The sequence below is a fragment of the Polypterus senegalus genome, chromosome 3 (assembly GCF_016835505.1).
Source record: "Polypterus senegalus isolate Bchr_013 chromosome 3, ASM1683550v1, whole genome shotgun sequence".
Lineage (NCBI taxonomy): Eukaryota > Metazoa > Chordata > Cladistia > Polypteriformes > Polypteridae > Polypterus > Polypterus senegalus.
In genome coordinates, this window is record NC_053156.1 from 83,043,229 (window position 1) to 83,063,857 (window position 20,629).

Consider the following 20,629-nt stretch of genomic DNA (forward strand, 5'->3'; position numbering starts at 1 on the left):
TGCCCAGTGTCGGTGTTCTTTTGCCCATTTCACATATGGCTTTTTCTTTGAAACTCTGCCTAGAAGGCTAGCATCCCATAATGAAACAGCTAAAAAGACATGTTTTTTTGAGAAAGCTGTTTCATTTTGACAATTTTAAAACCAGAACTGAAATGAACAGAATAACAGGCTTCAGAGGCCTTAGAAGAAAATACAAAGGATTCTGTAACCTTCTAATTCTGACCATATTAGCATGAACATATGATTAAGGATCAGCTAAGGGAAATAGAACACTAAAGGAATTTCTGCTGAAAATGGGGATGTGTAGCTATATATGAAAGAAATTCAGTCATTTCAACACTAATAATGTCTTGGCTATATTTTTACAGATTTATATATAATACATACATACATACACAACTTGACTTGTCCCCAAAGGTAAATTCAAAATTATTTAGGTTTTATATAAATACCCATTAAGATTTGTATACTATACAGCAGGTATAGCTTGTAGTGTCCGCAAAAATACTGATAGATGTTTGTTTTCTTGTTTATTGTATGAAATCACAAGCATTTAGAATGATTCATCACTAAGATATTGATATAGAGTGAATCATTTTTGTTGTTGAGTCAACTAGGAGAATGTCATTTATTTCCCAGGTCAACAAAATGGATGAATTCAGTCCACTTTCAATGTCTGGATTAACATTTACTTTTTACCTAAAGCCATTCTTTTCAGCAATTCACCTTCTGTGCTTGCTTATTCTTATCCATAGTATAGAAATATATAGATAAAATACATTAAAACAGTAGCATTTTTCCAGGGACAGACAAATAAACACTTAATGCAGGAAAAGTGTTAAACAAAGGAAGAGTGTTAAAAGAAGAAAACCATCAGTAATTTTTCAGGATTCCATTATTATAGGCCTGTGTTTGATTTTTTTTTAATAAGTTCAATGCAGTCATTTTTGTGGTTACTAGTTTAAATTCAGTTTGAGTGTTCCCCGATTTATTGTATTTATTTTTGTTATTGTTGTTCTTTGTGTGGCGGCACGGTGGCGCAATGGGTAACACTGCTGCCTCGCAGTAAGGAGACGTGAGTTCGCTTCCAGGGTCCTCCCTGTGTGGAGTTTGCATGTTCTCCTCGTGTCTGCGTGGGTTTCCTCCCATAGTCCAAAGACATGCAGGTTAGGTGCATTGGCGATCCTAAATTGTCCTTAGTGTGTGCTTGGTGTGTGGATGTCCTGCCCAGGATTTGTTCCTGCCTTGCGCCCTGTGTTGGCTGGGATTGGCTCCAGCAGACCCCTGTGACCCTGAGTTAGGATATAGCAGGTTGGATAATGAATGGATGTTCTTTGTGTTGTTTCAAATTACTAAAAGTCCATTTAGCCCAATAATATTTGCCAGTCATATTCATTCAATATCTCCAAAATAACAAAGTTGAGTTTTGAAGGTCCCTAAAGTTCTACTGTCTACCACACTGATTAGCAGTTGTGGAATATAGGGGCACTATCATCCCCTTGAACCCTCAGACGACACGTCAGACACCAGGTAAAAGACCAAATTATTATTTATTATAATAATAGTGTGCACCAAGCACCTCCACTCCACAATACTCTAATAAATCAATAAAAATTATAATAATCACTAACAAATCCTCCACTCCTCCCAGCAGCTCTGTCGCACTCCCTCCCAACTCAGCTCAGTCTGCCGGGGTTTCCCACAGTCCTTTTAAAGTCTCTGACCCATAAGTATTCCGTCTCTGGGTCAAATGCCTTCATCAGGTGTCCCGAAAGTACTGCGGGTTTCCAACCTCATGACTCCTAAGTACTTCCGGGTAAATGTCACCATAATAGTCCCCGGGTTTTTGGTGAGCTCCCCATGTCGGCACCCACGACACCCAACAGGGCTGAAGAACCAGATTCCATGTCCCATGCTGCCCTGCGGGAATCCTGGGAACCATTTCTGTCCAGGGGTGCTGCCATCTAGTGTCCCGGGAGATGTAGTGACCTAAAAAGGCTCTTTCTCTTAGTTGAGGGGCGTCCCCGCTAGACTGAAACGCCGGATGTCCCTTACACAATAAATTCCATCTGTCATTGTTCTTTCTGTAAAGCAAAACTTCCTAATGTTTGTGCTGAGAAGTCAAGCAAAATGACACCTTTTATTGGCTAACTAAAAAAACTACAATATGCAGGCTTTTGAGGCTACTCCGGCCCCTTCATAATGGCTAACACGGTACAACATCCTAGTACTAAAGTTTGTGCAAAACTTACCCTTAACAGATTTTAATTGTGACTTTTTCTTGATGAACTCATTTCATTTTAAAGTAATAGTCTCAATGTATTAGTTCCTGTCATAATATTATACACTACGATTATGTCACCTCTTAATCTACTTTTACTTAAACTGAAAATCAGCTCAAAATTAAGTAAAATATTACTTTGTACTTTTTGAGTATCAAAATCCCCTTCTACAAAAATAAGCTGAAGAAAAACGCAAATAAATCCTTTTATATAGTTTGATACTATCCGTATGTATGGTGTTCGTGTCAATAACCGTATGTATGGTGTTCGCGTCAATACCTAGACTGAATACAAGTTAGAACCATACAATGGGACTCTGCTTCTGTAGTTAGAATATAACGTGGCAAGCGCGGATGCTGTATTGCATGATTGGCTAAGAATGTTTGAATGCTTCAATGACGCCACCGGATGGCCGAGTATAGTAAGTTGGTGTCGGTTTGAGCAGATAACAGTAAGTTTGGTTTATTTTTGGAACAATGGTTTCATTGACTGACTTAAACCCTTCAACAACTCCGAAACCATAAGTAATTTAGAACGTATCGCCATTTGCTTGGTACGTCGAAATCTATCTTTGGGCAATTCGGTTTTGGCATCCGTCCTTCCGACATCTATTGACAAACTGAGTAATGATGGCTGGGTATTATCAACGGTCATTGTTTAAATTTTAGGCGATCTCAGATCTAAAATGACCGCACCAACATAATTATTACTCTGACTCTGATTACAGTCATAAAATACGGTTTGTTTTGAAAATTTGTTTGCCCGAAAAAATCAAATGAGGTGCGCCAAAGAGCTGAGTTCACGTCTCGCAGCCCCATTTAAACAGGAAGCTCTTTATTACATCGGCCGAAAAGGTCTATTTTAAGCACAAATCAGTGCCATGATAACAAAATCATTTCAAGAACTTAAAAAAACAAATAATTCTTTGCAGAGAAAGTATGGATTTCACAAACGTAGAATTTGTAGCCTGATTTGATCGGGCTCCCAGTCGCTAGTAAATATATAAATGAAAAGGATTCAGAAATGAAACATCAAAAAGTATCACACAAAATTCAGCTCAAAATGCACTGTCACCAAAACTAAAAACAAAATTATAAATTAAAACCGAAAGTCAAAGCCAAAGAACAATTACCAGAATTCTTCAAACAACAAAATTGTACTCTAAGTCGAGGAAATATCCACAATCTCAGATGATCCACCAGTGAGTGTCAATGACCTTTATTCGGTTGGCCTGATGACATCACAGGTCACAACCTCTGGTCATTATGAATGGCAACCACACAAAGAACCTACAAACAGGCTGCGTCCAAGAAAAGAAATAAAATGGTGCTTAAAGTTTTCACCTACTTTAAAATGTATTTCAAACTAAAAATAAAAGCTATAAATGGAATCTGCCACCAAAAATAAACTACAATTATATGTAAAACAACACATGAAAGGAGTAAAAAACCCAGAAAACAAATAAATTTGAAACCAATTCATTATAGCCGTGTTGTTAAACTACAATACCTTGAAGCCTATTTGCAGTAAGGAACAACTTTGTGTGTTTGACTTTTAAAAAAAAAATACAATTTTTATGTTTATGCTTCATTTCAATTCTTAATTTTTCACTTAGTTGTGACACAGATGTCATCTCTTTAGAGAAGTGTGATCAGTAACAAATGACAGGGAAGTACAACTTTTAGAAAAGGGTTTACATTTTTTGTTTCCTCTGTTTTGTATGAAAAACTTTAACATCTCACTCCCGCCAGTCCTGGCATTCCTTACTTTCACAGATATACAAATACCGTAGCTGCTCAAAGGGACAACTATAATTTTTGCTTTCTGTTTCTGCTTCTTGCCACCATCAGCTGATGAATCTGTAGACATATGGCTACTGAAACAATGTCCAGTAGAGCAGCAGACTATTAGGTCACATCTGTCTGACAAAATCGTTTTATCCATTTTGTGCACGCAGGGTACACTCAGGATAGATATCTTTACATACTCATAGCTAATTTAAATTACTCACAAAATTAATATGAAGTTATCCATCCATCCATCCATCCATCCTCTTCCACTTATCCGAGATCGGGTTGCGGGGCAGCAGCTTGAGCAGAGAGGCCCAGACTTCCCTCTCCCCAGCCACTTCTTCTAGCTTTTCCGGGAGAATCCCAAGGTGTTCCCAGGCCAGCCGGGAGACATAATCCCTCCAGCGTGTCCTGGGTCTTCCCAGAGGCCTCCCTCCCAGTTCGACGTCCCGGAACACCTCACCAGGGAGGCGTCCAGGAGGCATCCTGATCAGATGCCCAAGCCTAATCTGACTCCTCTCAATGCGGAGGAGCAGGTGCTCTACTCTGAGCCCCTCCTAGATGACTGAGCTTCTCACCCTGTCTTTAAGGGAAAGCCCAGACACCCTGCGGGGAAACTCATTTCAGCCGCTTGTACTCGATTTCTTTGTTTTGGTCACTACCCATAGCTCATGACCATAGGTGAGGGAGGGAATGTAGATCGACTGGTAAATTGAGAGCTTTGCCTTACAGCTCAGCTTCCTTTTCACCATGACAGACCGATGCAGAGCCTGCATCACTGTGGACGCCGACCGATCCGCCTGTCAATCTCACGCTCCATTCTTCCCTCAGTCGTGAACAAGACCCCGAGATACTTGAACTCCTCCACTTGGGGCAGGCGCTCTCCCCAACCCTGAGAGGGCACTCCACCCTTTTCGGCTGAGGACCATGGTCTTGGATTTGCTGATTCCCATCCCAGCTGCTTCTTACTCAGCTGTGAACCAATTCAGAGAGAGCTGAAGATCACGGCCTGATGAAGCAAAAGGACAACATCATTTGGAAAAGCAGGACCCAATCCTGAGTCCCCAAACCAGACCCCTCAACACCCTGGTTGCGCCTAGAAATTCTGTCCATAAAAGTTATGAACAGAATCGGTGACAAAGGGCAGCCCTGGCGGAGTCCAACTTTCACTGGAAACGGGCTCGACTTACTGCCGGCAATGTGGACCAAGCTCTGACACGGTTTTACAGGGACCAAACAGCCCTTATCAGGGGTCCGGTACCCTATACTCCCAGAGCACTCCCCACAGGAGTCCCAGAGGGACACGGTCGAACGCCTTTTCCAAACTCCACAAAACACATGTAGACTGGTTGGGCAAACTCCCATGCACCCTCCAGGATTCTGCTAAGGGTGTAGAGCTGGTCCACTGTTCCAGAACGAAAACCACACTGTTCCTCCTGAATCCGGGGTTCGACTATCCGACGGACCCCCTCTCCAGAATCCCCGAATAGACTTTTCCAGGAAGACTGAGAAGTGTGATCCCTCTGTAGTTGGAACACACCCTCCGGTCCCCCTTTTTAAAGAAGGGGACCACCACCCCGGTCTGCCAATCCAGAGGCACTGTCCCCGATGTACATGCGATGTTGCAGAGACGTGTCAACCAAGACAGTCCTACAACATCCAGAGCCTTGTGGAACTCCGGGCGTATCTCATCCACCCCCAGGGCCCTGCCACCAAGGAGTTTTTTGACCACCTCGGTGACCTCAGCCCCAGAGGTGGGGGAGCCCACCTCCGAGTCCCCAGGCTCTGCTTCCTCATTGGAAGGCATATTAGTGGGATTAAGGAGGTCTTTGAAGTACTCCTCCCCCCGACCCACAACGTCCCGAGTCAAGATCAGCAGCACACCATCCCCACCATATACAGTGTTGACACTGCACTGCTTCTCCCTCCTGAGACGCCGGACGGTGGACCAGAATCTCCTTGAAGCTGTCTAAAAGTCATTGGGCATGGGAGGAGTTTGGGGAGGCCATGCAGGAGTATTTGCCTCGGCAACCACTGAAGCCGCATTCTGCTTGGCCTGTTGGTACCTATTAGCTGCCTCCAGAGTCCCACAGGACAAAAGGGTCCGATAGGACTCCTTCTTCAGCTTGACAGCATCCCTCACCGCCAGTGTCCACCAACGGGTTCAGAGATTGCCACCACGACAGGCACAGACCACCTTACGGCCACAGCTCCGGTCAGCCGCCTCAACAACAGAGACACGGAACATGGCCCATTCAAACTCAATGTCCCCCACCTCCCTCGGGACGTGGTCAAAATTCTGCCGGAGGTGGGAGTTGAAGCTACTTCTGACAGGGGACTCTGCCTCATGTTCCCAGCAGACCCTCACAACACATTTCGGCCTACCAGGCCTGACCGACATCCTCCCACACCATTGAAGCCAACTCGCCGCCAGGTGTTGATAAGTTGACAGCTCCGCCCCTCTCTTCGTCCGAGTGTCCAAGACATGAGGGCGCAACTCCGACGACACGACCACAAAGTTGATCATCGCACTGAGGCCTAGGGTGTCCTGGTGCCAAGTGCACATATGAACACCCCTATGCTTGAACATGGTGTTCGTTATGGACAATCCGTGAGGAGCACAGAAGTCCAATAACAAAACATCACTTGGGTTTAGATTGGGGGCCATTCCTCCCAATCACACCATTCCAGGTCTCACTGTCATTGCCCACATGAGCATTGAAGTCTCCCAGCAGTACGATGGAGTCCCCAGAAGGTATGCCCTCTAGCTCCCCCTCCAGGGACTCCAAAAAGGGTGGGTACTCCAAACTGCTGTTCGGTGCATACCCTCTTGTCCACCGGGGTAAACCCCAATGTACAGGCTCCAAGTAGGGGGGCAATAAGTATGCCCACATCCGCTTGGCGCCTCTCACCGGTGGCAAATCCAGAGTGTTAGAGAGTCCAGCCCCTCTCAAGGAGATTGGTTCCAGAGTCGAAGCTGTATGACTTTGTATGACTGTCCAATATGAATATTTAAAGAAAAAAAATATCAGTTATGAAGCAAATGTTAGAATAAAGTCACTTTTAGCTGCAGTGTGAAAAGACCCACACCTTTTAAGACGAGCTTTGTATGTTGAAACGGCAGCATTTAAAAGAAGCAGTAAATGTGGAGGACACTAGATATGGGAATGCTAAATCAAGCTTTTACTCTATATATAAAGAATGTACTTCATTTTGCAATTACTATTAAGTTACATTCTTATGCTTTCTTATCTTATTGTTGGTCAAAATTAGCAAGAAATTTCAAGGTTTACTTAAGTTGAAAACCATACCTAATATAATGACATTAATTTACTGTACATTTCATGACATTACAGTGCACAGAGATAGGTTTGATTAAAAGACTGTAGGCCATAAAAGATGATAAAAGAGGACTACTATTCTTGTGGTCCTCATAAATTTTCAGTGATCTGGCACAAATGTGTTTGTGTGATGTAAATGTTTTAAATGAACTCCCAACATTTCATTTATAAACTTTTGTCTTTTATGCCTTGAGTATCACTCAAATCAGTGCTTCGGCTGATCTGTTATGCTGTGGAGTAAATAGGAAATATATATATATATATATATATATATATATATATATATATATATATATATATATATATATATATATATATATATATATACACAGTATATATATATATATATATATATATATATATATATATATATACAGTATATATATATAAATATTTTTTAAAAACCACACATATATATACTAATAAAAGGCAAAGTCCTCACTCACTCACTCACTCATCACTAATTCTCCAACTTCCCGTGTAGGTAGAAGGCTGAAATTTGGCAGGCTCATTCCTTACAGCTTACTTACAAAAGTTGGGCAGGTTTCATTTCGAAATTCTATGCCTAATGGTCATAACTGGAAGGTATTTTTCTCCATTAACTGTAATGGAGTTGAGCTGCAATGACGTGGGGGGGCGGAGTTTCGTGTGACATCATCACGCCTCTCACGTAATCACGTTAACTGACTATCAACGCAGTGCGTAGAAAACAAGGAAGACCTCCAAAAAGCGCTTAAGAAAACATGCATTATATAATTGAGAAGGCAGCGAAACAATAAGAAGCGAGCGAGTGACATATACTACCATATTCATGAGTGCTGCTACCTCGGAAAGAAAGCACGGTGTAAACCTAAACTTTAAATTAAGTTCATAGACAGGCTACCGCTGGCGTTTCACATGCCCACAGGTAATGCGGGATACAAGTTTAATGAGAGGACGAGGATATAAACGAGAGTTTTGATCACTTTGTAACTAAGTTAAAATTGTAGGTGAAGGGTGTGCTTATGCAAATTCGAAGACTGTGTTTGTGGGGATTGACAGTTAAGGCGGTGGGGAGTCACGCCATCATCTCCCGCCCATTCATCCCATTTCACTCTGAGCTGAGCTCTGCAGCTAACGCCGTCTTCCGAAGCAACTGCCACCAAATACTCACAGAAAAATCCACAAGTTAATACACACGCTCTCTCTAGAGTTTCTCCACACTGAATCCTCCAGGCACTACTTACAAAAGGTTACATTGACAATCGTGTTACGTTATTTTTAAAATCTTTCCTTTTCTTAGCACAAGCACAGCTGAGAAGCTTCGATGCATGTGCTCCATAACGCGTTAAAAAATAATGCATTTAATCACACTTTGCATTACAAGCAAAGGGGAGCTTTTGTCAATGCATGATTTCCTGGTACACCGATTACACTGATCAGCGCATCCCGATTCATTTTACCCTCGCACCACCTTAGTTTGAGAAGAAGTATGAAAAAATATGAGGTTAACACAGAAAAACAGATCACCAATTCAAGCTTTATGAATAATCGGTTCGCCATCAATAATTGTTTTGGTAAAGCCATCCTCCTTCCATTTTATAATTTTTCCGCCATTAGCCATGATTAAATGAATGGTAAATAAAGTAAGAGCAAAGCGAGCGTGACTTATTTAGGCAGGCATATATATGACAGCAACACTCATGACAATGTCAATCATGTTACGTTATTATTAAAATGTTTCCTTTTCTTTTTCATTACTTCTTTAACACACTACTTCTCCGCTGAGGCTGGTATTTTGCTATATATATAATATATGAATTACCTCCAAAGAGCTGAGACTTTTGATATCATGAACGTGTGTACAAAAGGGGTCTCCTGCCCAGCAAAAGTCGAGCAGCCAGCGCGTGCATAGCTGTGCCGCCTTTGAGACGCTGACTGCGCTTCTGCTTTAAGTCAAAGTGAGCACTTTTAATTTTTTTCATCCTCCCCCTGCGCTTATAGCCCAGACAAGTGCAAACACAGGACCCCTTTTCTACACCACGGCAAAATAATATTAAGGCGATTCACACTTTCTTTTGCACATATACAATTATGAGGTCCTAAACTCGGATTATGAATTCACTCACACGAGTGCAGGACTGACAGTGCCATCACAGCCGATTAATGGCGGGGACGTCTCACCAGTCTACACAAGACCCACCGCGACTGTCGCCAAAAGGCGATCATAACGCCAGCGAACACATCTCTATACTATATAAAAGAAAAAGGCAACTTTCCTTTCTTTACACCTTTTTTCCTTTTATGCCAAACCAAAGCCTTTCTTTCTTAACACTGCAGAGGACACAAAACTAATTTTCTTTAAATGCCGGTAAGGCACATTACCAGAGGCACAAATTTGAACGTCACATAGAAAATGTAATTTCTATACCACAGCCGTCGTGTAGCCTTTCAAAAGGGATCTACTACGAGAGATGATCCATATACATTTTAGCTGCTGTTAGTTACTTACCTGTTGTGTTACACAGTCTTTAAAATGTAGTTTACCCCAACCACTCCAGTAGTGCTCAATGTACCTGTACTTCTTGAAACGTTAATGTTTTACTGTTTAATAACTTATAGACTATATTTTATTATTTTTCCCTTGCACTCAGTGACCAAAGTTATACACACACATATAGACACATACAAACATACACACAAGTATATGTATGTGTATCTATATGTATGTATGTGTATATATATATACACACACACACCCCTATCTACATTATATATATATATATATATATATATATATATATATATATATATACACACACACACACACATATATAATTTGTGTGTGTGTATGTATATATATATGTGTATATGTAGATATGAAGATATGTATGTGTATATATATATATATATATATATATATATGTATGTATGTATGTATGTATGTATGTGTGTGTGTGTGTGTGTGTATATATATGACAGCAGCAATCCAAGCTGTGAGAAAACAGTAAAAAGGAGGCGTGTCAGACGTCGTGGTACATTTTCTGATGCAGCTAGACGAAAATAACTTTGTGACGCTGCCACCAAATACACAAAACAATTACTTTGACAATCATGTTACATTATATTTAAAATGTTTCCTTTTCTTTTTCATAACTTCTTTAACACATGACATCGCAAGCGGGTATTTTGCTATATATATATATATCACAGCGACACTCATAACAGTGACAAAACAATTACATTAACAATTATGTTACGTTATTTTAAAAATTTTTCCTTTTCTTTTTCGTACCTTCTTTAACACACTACTTCTCCGCTGCGAAGCGCGGGTATTCTGCTAGTATAAAATAAAAGCTTTTATTTTACGAGTGATGTATGAGAGACTTATTTTTTACTTTTTAGTACACTTTTTAACTTAATATAAGCGTGGTTTTTAACAAGTATTATTTTATATATAAATTATTTTCAACTTTTTAGTCTTGGGTTTATTTTAGTATAATTTTGTAATCAACATTTTAACACTTCCTTTAATATTTCTATCTGTTACTAGTGCCATCTTTTGGTGAAATCTTTAACTATTCTTCATATGAAAATTTCATTTCTTAATTAACATGGATTAATTGATCAATTAGTGAAACTGATTATTTCTTCATGTATTGTCATCAGAAATGGGTAAGTGTGCAAAATTTGAAGTGATCTGGACAATAGGAAGTGGGTTAAATATCGATTACAAGATTTTTACCAGACAACAAACAGGTGAAGTTAAAAGAAGCGTGGTGAAAAAACTGGAGATGAACACATTAAATGAGTAGGTCTGCTATTTAGAGACCAGTAGAAAGTCAAAAACCTAGAAAGACAATTAGTGTTGTGATTTAGGGGTCCAGAGCACAAAAAGTTCCCAAACACATAGTCCCAAACACTTCCAGTAATAACAACTAGGGGGGGAGGGGGGGTATCACTGTCAAACCCTGGATAGTAGTAAGGGATGACTCAGATTCCTTATAAAATGAGATTTATTCTTCATAAAAAAGAGTATTCCAATCACAAAGTTTTGATCCATGGAGCACAAAACCAAAATGAAACTGCTTGAAATAAAGGATATCCAACTCAAACAAATTCCTAAAACACAATTTAAATACAGTAGTCAAATAAACAGCAAGATGGTCAATATTCCAAAAATATGCAAAAGGCACAAGCATAGCAAAACACAAGCAACTCACCAACACTGCAGTGCATTGACAATGAACCACCAGGAACTGTGGGAGACTCTCCAGTTTAAAAGTGCAGAGGACAGTCACTGGTGGCGATTGGCAGGAGGCACCGCCTTTTGAAGGACCACCCACAAAACACATGGAACCAAACAAAGTCGGCTTATATACACAGATAAAACCAAAAGTAAAGAATGATGATAGCCAATATAAAAAAAAATTAAATAACAATAATTAATAATTATTTGCATTTACATAGCGCTTTTCTCACTACTCAAAGTGCTCAGCAATGGTAGGTGAAGGGCCTTGCTCAAGGGTCAACAGAGCAGAGTCCCTTTTTGGGATTTACACTATTCGAATCGGAAACCTTCTGATTGCCAGTGCAGATCACTAGCCTCAGAGCCACCACTCCACCTAAATTTAGGACGGCCAAAGCACCTAACTTGCATGTCTTTGGATTGTGGGAGGAAACCAGACAACCGGAGGAGAACATGCAAACTCCATGCAGGGAGGACAAACCCGTGTTTCCTTACTGTGAGGTAGCAGCGCTACCACTGCGCCACCATAAAACATTAATTTGAAACCCAGATGGGGGAGAATCCTGGCTGAGACATGAAATAAGGAAGCCAGCTGTCAAAACCTCATATGCAAATCAGAAACAAAGCCAGAAAAACAGGAAAAAAATCCTAAAAATACAAACCGGATTCCAAAAAAGTTGGGACACTATACAAATCGTGAATAAAAACTGAATGCAATGATGTGGAGGTGCCAACTTCTAATATTTTATTTAGAATAGAACATAAATCACAGAACAAAAGTTTAAACTGAGAAAATGTATCATTTTAAGGGAAAAATATGTTGATTCAGAATTCCATGGTGTCAACAAATCCCAAAAAAGTTGGGACAAGGCCATTTTCACCACTGTGTGGCATCTCCCCTTCTTCTTACAACACTCAACAGACGTCTGGGGACCGAGGAGACCAGTTTCTCAAGGTTAGAAATAGGAATGCTCTCCCATTCTTGTCTAATACAGGCCTCTAACTGTTCAATCGTCTTGGGCCTTCTTTGTGGCACTTTCCTCTTTATGATGTTCTCTATAGGTGAAAGATCTGGACTGCAGACTGGCCATTTCAGTACCCGGATCCTTCTCCTACGCAGCCATGATGTTGTGATTGATGCAGAATGTGGTCTGGCATTATCTTGTTGAAAAATGCAGGGTCTTCCCTGAAAAAGATGACGTCTGGATGGGAGCATATGTTGATCTAGAACCTGAATATATTTTTCTGCATTGATGGTGCCTTTCCAGACATGTAAGCTGCCCATGCCACACGCACTCATGCAACCCCATACCATCAGAGATGCAGGCTTCTGAACTGAGCGTTGATAACAACTTGGGTTGTCTTTGTCCTCTTTGGTCCGGATGACATGGCGTCCCAGATTTCCAAAAAGAACTTTGAATCGTGACTCGTCTGACCACAGAACAGTCTTCCATTTTGCCACACTCCATTTTAAATGATCCCTGGCCCAGTGACAACGCCTGAGCTTGTGGATCTTGCTTAGAAATGGCTTCTTCTTTGCACTGTAGAGTTTCAGCTGGCAACGGCGGATGGCACGGTTGTTACAGCTGGCTCGTGAGTCGCAACATAAAACAGGCACAACACCACATATTTGGGGAAAACTCCATTTATTTACCCAAAATGAGAAAAGTTCACATAACAAAACTAAACGTCTAGGGGGTAAAATAAAATTATACACGCGTGAGTATTTAATGGGAAAACTAAGAAGAGGGGGAGAAAAAAAACACACAAGCCAACACAAAACCTGCTCCAGCCACAAAGAAAAAAAACAGGTTTTTATACATCGTGACTCTCCCAGATGCTTAATCAATGATTAATATCACCTGTTGCCCAGCCAGCGATTGCACTTCCCGCAAAGCCAGCAGAGGGGGCAATAAACAGGCGTAACAACGGTGGATTGTGTTCACTGACAATGGTTTCTGGAAGTATTCCTGAGCCCATTCTGTGATTCCTTTACAGTAGCATTCCTGTTTAATGTCGTTTAAGGGCCCGGAGATCACGGACATCCAGTATGGTTTTACGGCCTTGACCCTTACGCACAGAGATTGTTCCAGATTCTCTGAATCTTCGAATGATGTTATGCACAGTTAATGATAATAGATGCAAAGTCTTTGCAATTTTTCGCTGGGTAACACCTTTCTGATATTGCTCCACTATCTTTCTGCGCAGCATTGTGGGAATTGGTGATCCTCTACCCATCTTGGCTTCTGAGAGACACTGCTACTCTGAGAAGCTCTTTTTATACCCAATCATGTTGCCAATTGACCTAATTAGTGTTTATTGGTCTTCCAGCTCTTCGTTATGCTCAAATTGACTTTTTCCAGCCTCTTATTGCTACTTGTCCCAACTTTTTTGGGATTTGTTGACACCGTGAAATTTTGAATCAACATATTTTTCCTTTAAAATGATACATTTACTCGGATTAAACGTTTGATCTGTCATCTACGTTCTATTACAAATAAAATATTGACATTTGCCATCTCCACATCATTGCATTCAGTTTTTATTCACAATTTGTTTAGTGTCCCAACTTTTTTGGAATCCGGTTTGTAAATTGAATGTGTAGTGCCTTTTAGATATCTGTAACTCTAAACAAGGATGAGAGATTTGAGAGTGAGAAAAGGGTCAAAGTAGGGCACTAAACTGTATAAGTTACCATCTTAAATAGGCTTGACATGATGATATCATATGTCCTGTGGCTGTCAATGGGTGCTTTTGCTATACACAGTATGGCTCTTACCATGAAAAACAGAAAATGACACTGACTGAGGTGATAATAATAATATACCACATCAGGGAAAGCATGCAAACATGAGGAACTGTCAAAAAACTGATACACGTGACACTTTGGTGGTGGGGACAGTTGGCCTCTTTTCTTGACATAAGTCTGCATTTCATCTGACCTCCACGTGTCATGCCTAGTGCTTGTTGGTGAATCCCATTGCACCTTTCTCCAGGAGTGGGCTTCAGTATTCCTGTTACACACAACATTCTCTTTGCTTTCATTTGTGCAATCATGGGTGTCTGTTTTTTTAAAAAAAATTATTTTAAACCACGCTTTAGATCAATAAGTGGATAGGACTGGCGAGCTTTGTTGGGCTGAATGGCCTGTTCTCGTCTAGAGTGTTCTAATGTTCTAATTTGTCAGTTAATCCCACCAGAAGCAAAAACCTTTCATAACAAGCTGTAGGTTTACATACCTTTAAGGGACATAAAAATCAAGGTTACCTATTGCATCTTTTTACTTAAATAATTAAAAATAGTTTAAACAATTTAGGTCCCAGATTAGAAGAAAAAATATATTTTAGCAGGCTAACATACTTGCATCTCATGACATTACAATCATTAAAAAGAAAATTGGTAGGATGAGCGATACTTACATTAAACCTGCAAGAAACAGTACATCTTGTTGCTTAACACTTCAAAATAGAAACCTCTATGATTAAAAAATAAACTCTGTATTGTGTCTATGAAAAAACACTGGGGGAAAATCATTTGACAACTCTGTAATTAAAATCATTTCAAAATATTTACATTCTTAGAAGTGAAACAAGAGATTTTCTTTGGTAATGAAAGTTGCTTTCCCAAAGATGTTAAATGATTAAAAAAAAATTGTCCATAGAAATCTTTTCAGGAAATATTACAGCTCCACATGTGCGTAAATGCAGTAAAGCAATATGATAGCACACCAACAACAACATAAACAATTCTGACGAGTAATTATTTCATTTGAGACTACAGCTATAAATGTTCATTAAGTTATTCACCCATTTTTTTACTCGTTTTCCAGGTCAGAGACACAGGGATCTGGAGTCTATCCCAGCAGCAATAAATAGCACAGAGAATTTATAAATAATTGAGAGCTGAAATAATGAGAGCAGGCTGTTAGTGCCTAAAATTATAGACGGGTATATAGAGCCTATGTGTACCCCTAGAAACTGCTGAAAGAGATGAAGTAGGTGTCTCTTATGTACAGTGGTCATAACCGACCTTTGTGTCACCCCCTTTGTGTTTTTTTTTTTTATTTTCTTCAATTTCTACACTATGATGTGATACCAGGGTTTCTGTATTGTTCCTGGGAATTGTGCTCTAGTTTAATATGGCTCGAGAGGTCCAATTAAAGACATAATAAAAGAATCCAATCGACCCCTTTAGAGATCAATGCTGTCTCTACGTTTCCAGTTCAGCTAAAGCTGGATTATTTTAGTGAGCTTGAAGTCAAAGTACCATAAAAAAGGTGGCCACAAGATTGCTGTAAGCTATGGCCATTCTATAAAGGCAGTACCTCAGAAAAATTACATCATAAAGAAAACAAGCAAACTTTGCACAGACAGTCACCAAACACTAAACACTTTGCCACCCTAAAACATTATAAAATAGTAAATAATAACTAGCAAAACAGTCTATTCTCTAAACAATTTCCTGATTTATTCCTGTTTCATACAGATGTTCATTTAATATGACAAAGAACAATGAGTTCCAGATAAAGAATACCCAGAGAATTTTAGACAACCAATGTGCATTCACTGTCAACATTGCATGAAATGTATTGAAAGTTTAAAGAAAAGAAGCACAGAGTGTACTTGCACTTGTAGTTGTAAACTAAAAGTCAATAACCACGGGAATAAAAAAGAAAAACAGTTGTATTTAACTACATGAGAGGGTTTTTTGAAAAGTTTAATTTACGATAGCTAGAGATAGTCCAAGTCTATTACACTTCAGAAGACTAAATCTTGTGATCTAGGGCCTGCAGAATTCCTTCTGGGTGAGCATGAAGTCAGTATGCAGTTCAGTTTTTCAGATCTCTGAAACTGAGTTGAAGATGTCTTAAAATTAAGTTTTCATTATATTTTAAGGTGTCCTAGTGCATTTCCACAAATCTAAAATACCTTTTGCAATATCTTGAACTAACATCAAAACTATTTTCAGATATCTGAAATGCATTTCCACATATCTTAAAATAGCTTCCTCTGATGTGATTCATCATTCCAGACTACACGTTTCCTCTGCTCCAGAGTCCAATGGTGGCATGCTGTACATCAGTCGAGCTGATGCTTGGCATTGTCCATAGTGATCTTAGGCTTGTATGTAGCTGCTCATCTGTGGAAACCCATTTCATGAAACTCCCGATGCCCAGTTCTTGTGCAGGTGTTGCTTCCAGAGGCAATATGGAACTCTGCTGAGAGTGATGCAACAGAGGATAGGTGAGTTTCCAGTGTCTACTAACACTTCATCACTGTTGCTCACTTCACATTAATAGCACTTACAATTCATTGGGGCAGATCTAGCAGAGCAAACATTTCACCTACTGACTTGTGGTAAAAGTGGAATCTTACGACAGTGCTACCGTATAAAGTCGCTGACACTGCATGAAAAGAGGTGTATCTGTACTAGGAAACTCCTGTATACGAGGTGTGGCAGAAAAGTAATGAGACTGATTTTTTATTTACCAAAGTTTTTATTTTTTTCAAACATCAATGTTATCCCCTTCAAAGTAGTTCCCTTGGGCAGCTACACACCGATGGAGACGTTGTTCCCACTGTTGGTAGCAGCGCTGGAAGTCTTCAACCGGTATGGTCTTCAGCATGTCCGTTACACTCTTTTGGATGTTTTCTAAAGTCCCGAAATGATGTCCCGAAATGAAGTCACACGGACTGAGGTCAGGTGAATAAGGGGGCTGGGGAACCACAGGAATGCCTTTTGAGGTCAAAAATTCTGTTATGGAGAGGGCAGTTTTTCTGCACCATTTTGGTGCATGTGCAAATGTTCAGTCAAAACTTGATGAATGGTAAATCTGTTCAAATTTAATTGTTCACTCAACATTCTTAATGTTAAACGACGGTCTGATCTCACAAGAGTGTTCACACGTTCGATGTTTTCATTGGTTTTCGAAGATGAACTCCTCCCTGAACGTTGTTCATCTTCAACGTGTTTTCTGCCTTCCAAAAATGATTTGTGCCAGCGAAAAACTTGAGCTCGGGATAAAGAATGTTCCCCATAGGCCTGTTTTAACTTTTCAAACGTCACACTTGCCGTTTAATGGCACAACGTTGCTCCAAATTCCGCTGTTCCATTTTGCGTGACGCACAACCAAAAACACAACTTCGCTAATAGCAGTCACAAAAATCACGTAGTTAATGGAAGGAGCTATGGGAGGGTACTGATACACGTGCTCTATCAAGGACAACAGCACAGCGTTGCCAGATCGCTTGCAGTGTTGCCAGTCTCATTACTTTTCTGCCACACCTCGTACACCACTGATTTTTGGAAATATCTACAAGTACCACTGAGCGTATACATCAAATTCCACCAACCTAGGATACTTCCGGATTGATAGCAATTCGGATGTATCTTGCTGAGGGATTCTTCCATGGTACAACCATTTGTTGCCATGGCAAATAATCCACTCAAGGCTCTTTCAAGGAGACTTTCCCACCTCAAGAACCATTTGCATTTTACACCTCTGCACAACTCTGCTGTTCTACATTGGTCTGTTATCTCAAAATTGATTGCTTGATTTAAAAAAAAAACACTTTCATTGGTCACACTTTTTATTTAGCCCAACCCAAGCCCTCATAGCTTAGTGACTTGATTGGTTATTGGGCAGGTATGTAGACGGACCATATACACTCCCCACCCCATCCCCACTGTACTATACATGCCCCGCACCATTTAAAAAATAAAATTGATTCAGAAATGTTTTTATTAAAATAAAACCAAACACTAATAAATCTACAATGTAAGAATAACAAAAAACTGAAAATATGGATAAAAAAATGTGCAAATATGACAGTGCAAGTAAATTAAAAGCAATGAAACAAACTGAAACAAACACATGCATCAGTGCTTATTAAAGTTCCAAAAATGAATCTTCTTCTGGCCCGATTCCATCAGCTCTTACACGCTGACGGTGTGTAAGAGCATAGCGCATATCCTCCTCCAATCTGGACTGAAGCTGCTGGCGAAGCTCAGACAATTGTGGGTTCCTGTGAGGTGGAGACCTCACAACCCACACTGGTGATCCATCAACGATGGCATCCTCTTCATCGGACATCAGGTCCAGAATTGCAGCAACTGCAAAACACACCATATGTTAACCCCTAAAAACACCCAGAGATGTACCAAACTTAATATATATATATATATATAAAAATTTGTACACTTACTCGTCTTTTCCTTTGTCGGTTTTTAGCCCCTATCTTAATGGAGTCTCTTAGCTGGGACTTTCCTGGCTGAGACAAAGAGTATTTCCTCCACAATGTCTCATAGTAAATCCTACAGCATGCTGAATAAAAAAATAATTCATATAAATGACAAAACCAATTCAAATTATTAGAGGGACAACAATAAAGGGGACATGAACATAATTATAATAACAATTCCCCTTTATATACAATTATTAAGTGTATAAATTACCCTTTATACCCTTTTACCCTTGACTTTAAAATTCTGCTTATGGTTTATAAAGCCTTAAATAATCTCGCCCCATCTTATATATCGGAATGTCTGACACGTTATATTCCAAATCGTAACCTTAGATCCTCAAATGAGTGTCTCCTTAGAATTCCAAGAAAAAAGCTTAAAAGAAATGGTGAGGCGGCCTTCTGCTGTTATGCACCTAAAATCTGGAATAGCCTGCCAATAGGAATTCGCCAGGCTAATACAGTGGAGCACTTTAAAAAACTGCTGAAAACACATTACTTTAACATGGCCTTTCTATAACTTCACTTTAACTTAATACTGATACTCTGTATGTTCAATTCATCATAATAACTATTCATGGTGGCTCTAAAATCCGTACTGACCCCTACTCTCTCTTCTGTTTCTTGTTCCGGTTTCTGTGTGGTGGTGGCCTGCACCACCACCACCTACTCAAAGCTTCATGATGCTCCAACAATGATGGATGGATTAAAAGGCAGAACTCTACGTTACCATCATCATCAAGTCCTTCCGTGAGAACCCTAAATCCAAAGTGGACTGTTTCATTTATGTTAGGTAGAATGCCCAGAGGGGACTGGGCAGTCTAATGATCTGGAACAGGTCCCTACAGATTTTATTTTTTCTCCAGCCGTCTGGAGTTTTTTTTTGTTTTTTCTGTCCATCCTGGCCATTGGACCTTACTCTTATTCTATGTTAATTAATGTTGACTTATTTTGTTTTCTTATTGTGTCTTTTATTTTTCTATTCTTTATTATGTAAAGCACTTTGAGCTACTGTTTGTATGAAAATGTGCTATATAAATAAATGTTGTTGTTTATACACTCAGGGTCTGCATCTGCAAAAGTCATCTTTAATTCCTCCAGCAGATATGTCATTACTGCCTGGTTATGAGGTGAACTTATTCTGTGTGGAAAGAGAGTAGTGTCATTAATTACATTTAAAATGATTACATAAAACCCCATACATAGCATATAAAAAAAAAAAACACTGCTTACCCAGTTTGTGGATCATATTTATGCGGGCTGTTTTCCAATTATGGAGGCGCCTTACAGCTTCCTGTAACATTGAATTAAAAACGCTTTAATAGATACACGCATACATGCATAGGAAACAAATAATTTTCAAACAACATCGTATAATTCGGACGTGACAAACTGTCAAATAAGCTAGACGCAAGGAACAAAAGTAGATGTGTAGCCAAGCGCTAACTTAGGCTAACTTGGCGAGGTATAATTTTCTGCTATATTGTCGGCTAACATAAAGCTCAGCTTACCACAATGCCCACGTTATGCACCCTCTTGACTCTCTTAAGCGCATGGCTTGACTCTTCCTGCGGTCTTTGCTCGCTGAACTTGCGCTCAAGCGCATCAAGATGCTGAATAGCCTCTTCAGGAAGAGTAGTATGCAGCCTGCTGCTAATCCCCCCACCCGGCTATGATAACAAAGACAACACCTCTACTTGATAGTCATTAACATATGAAAGGCTCTTACACCTCACAGCCATCACAC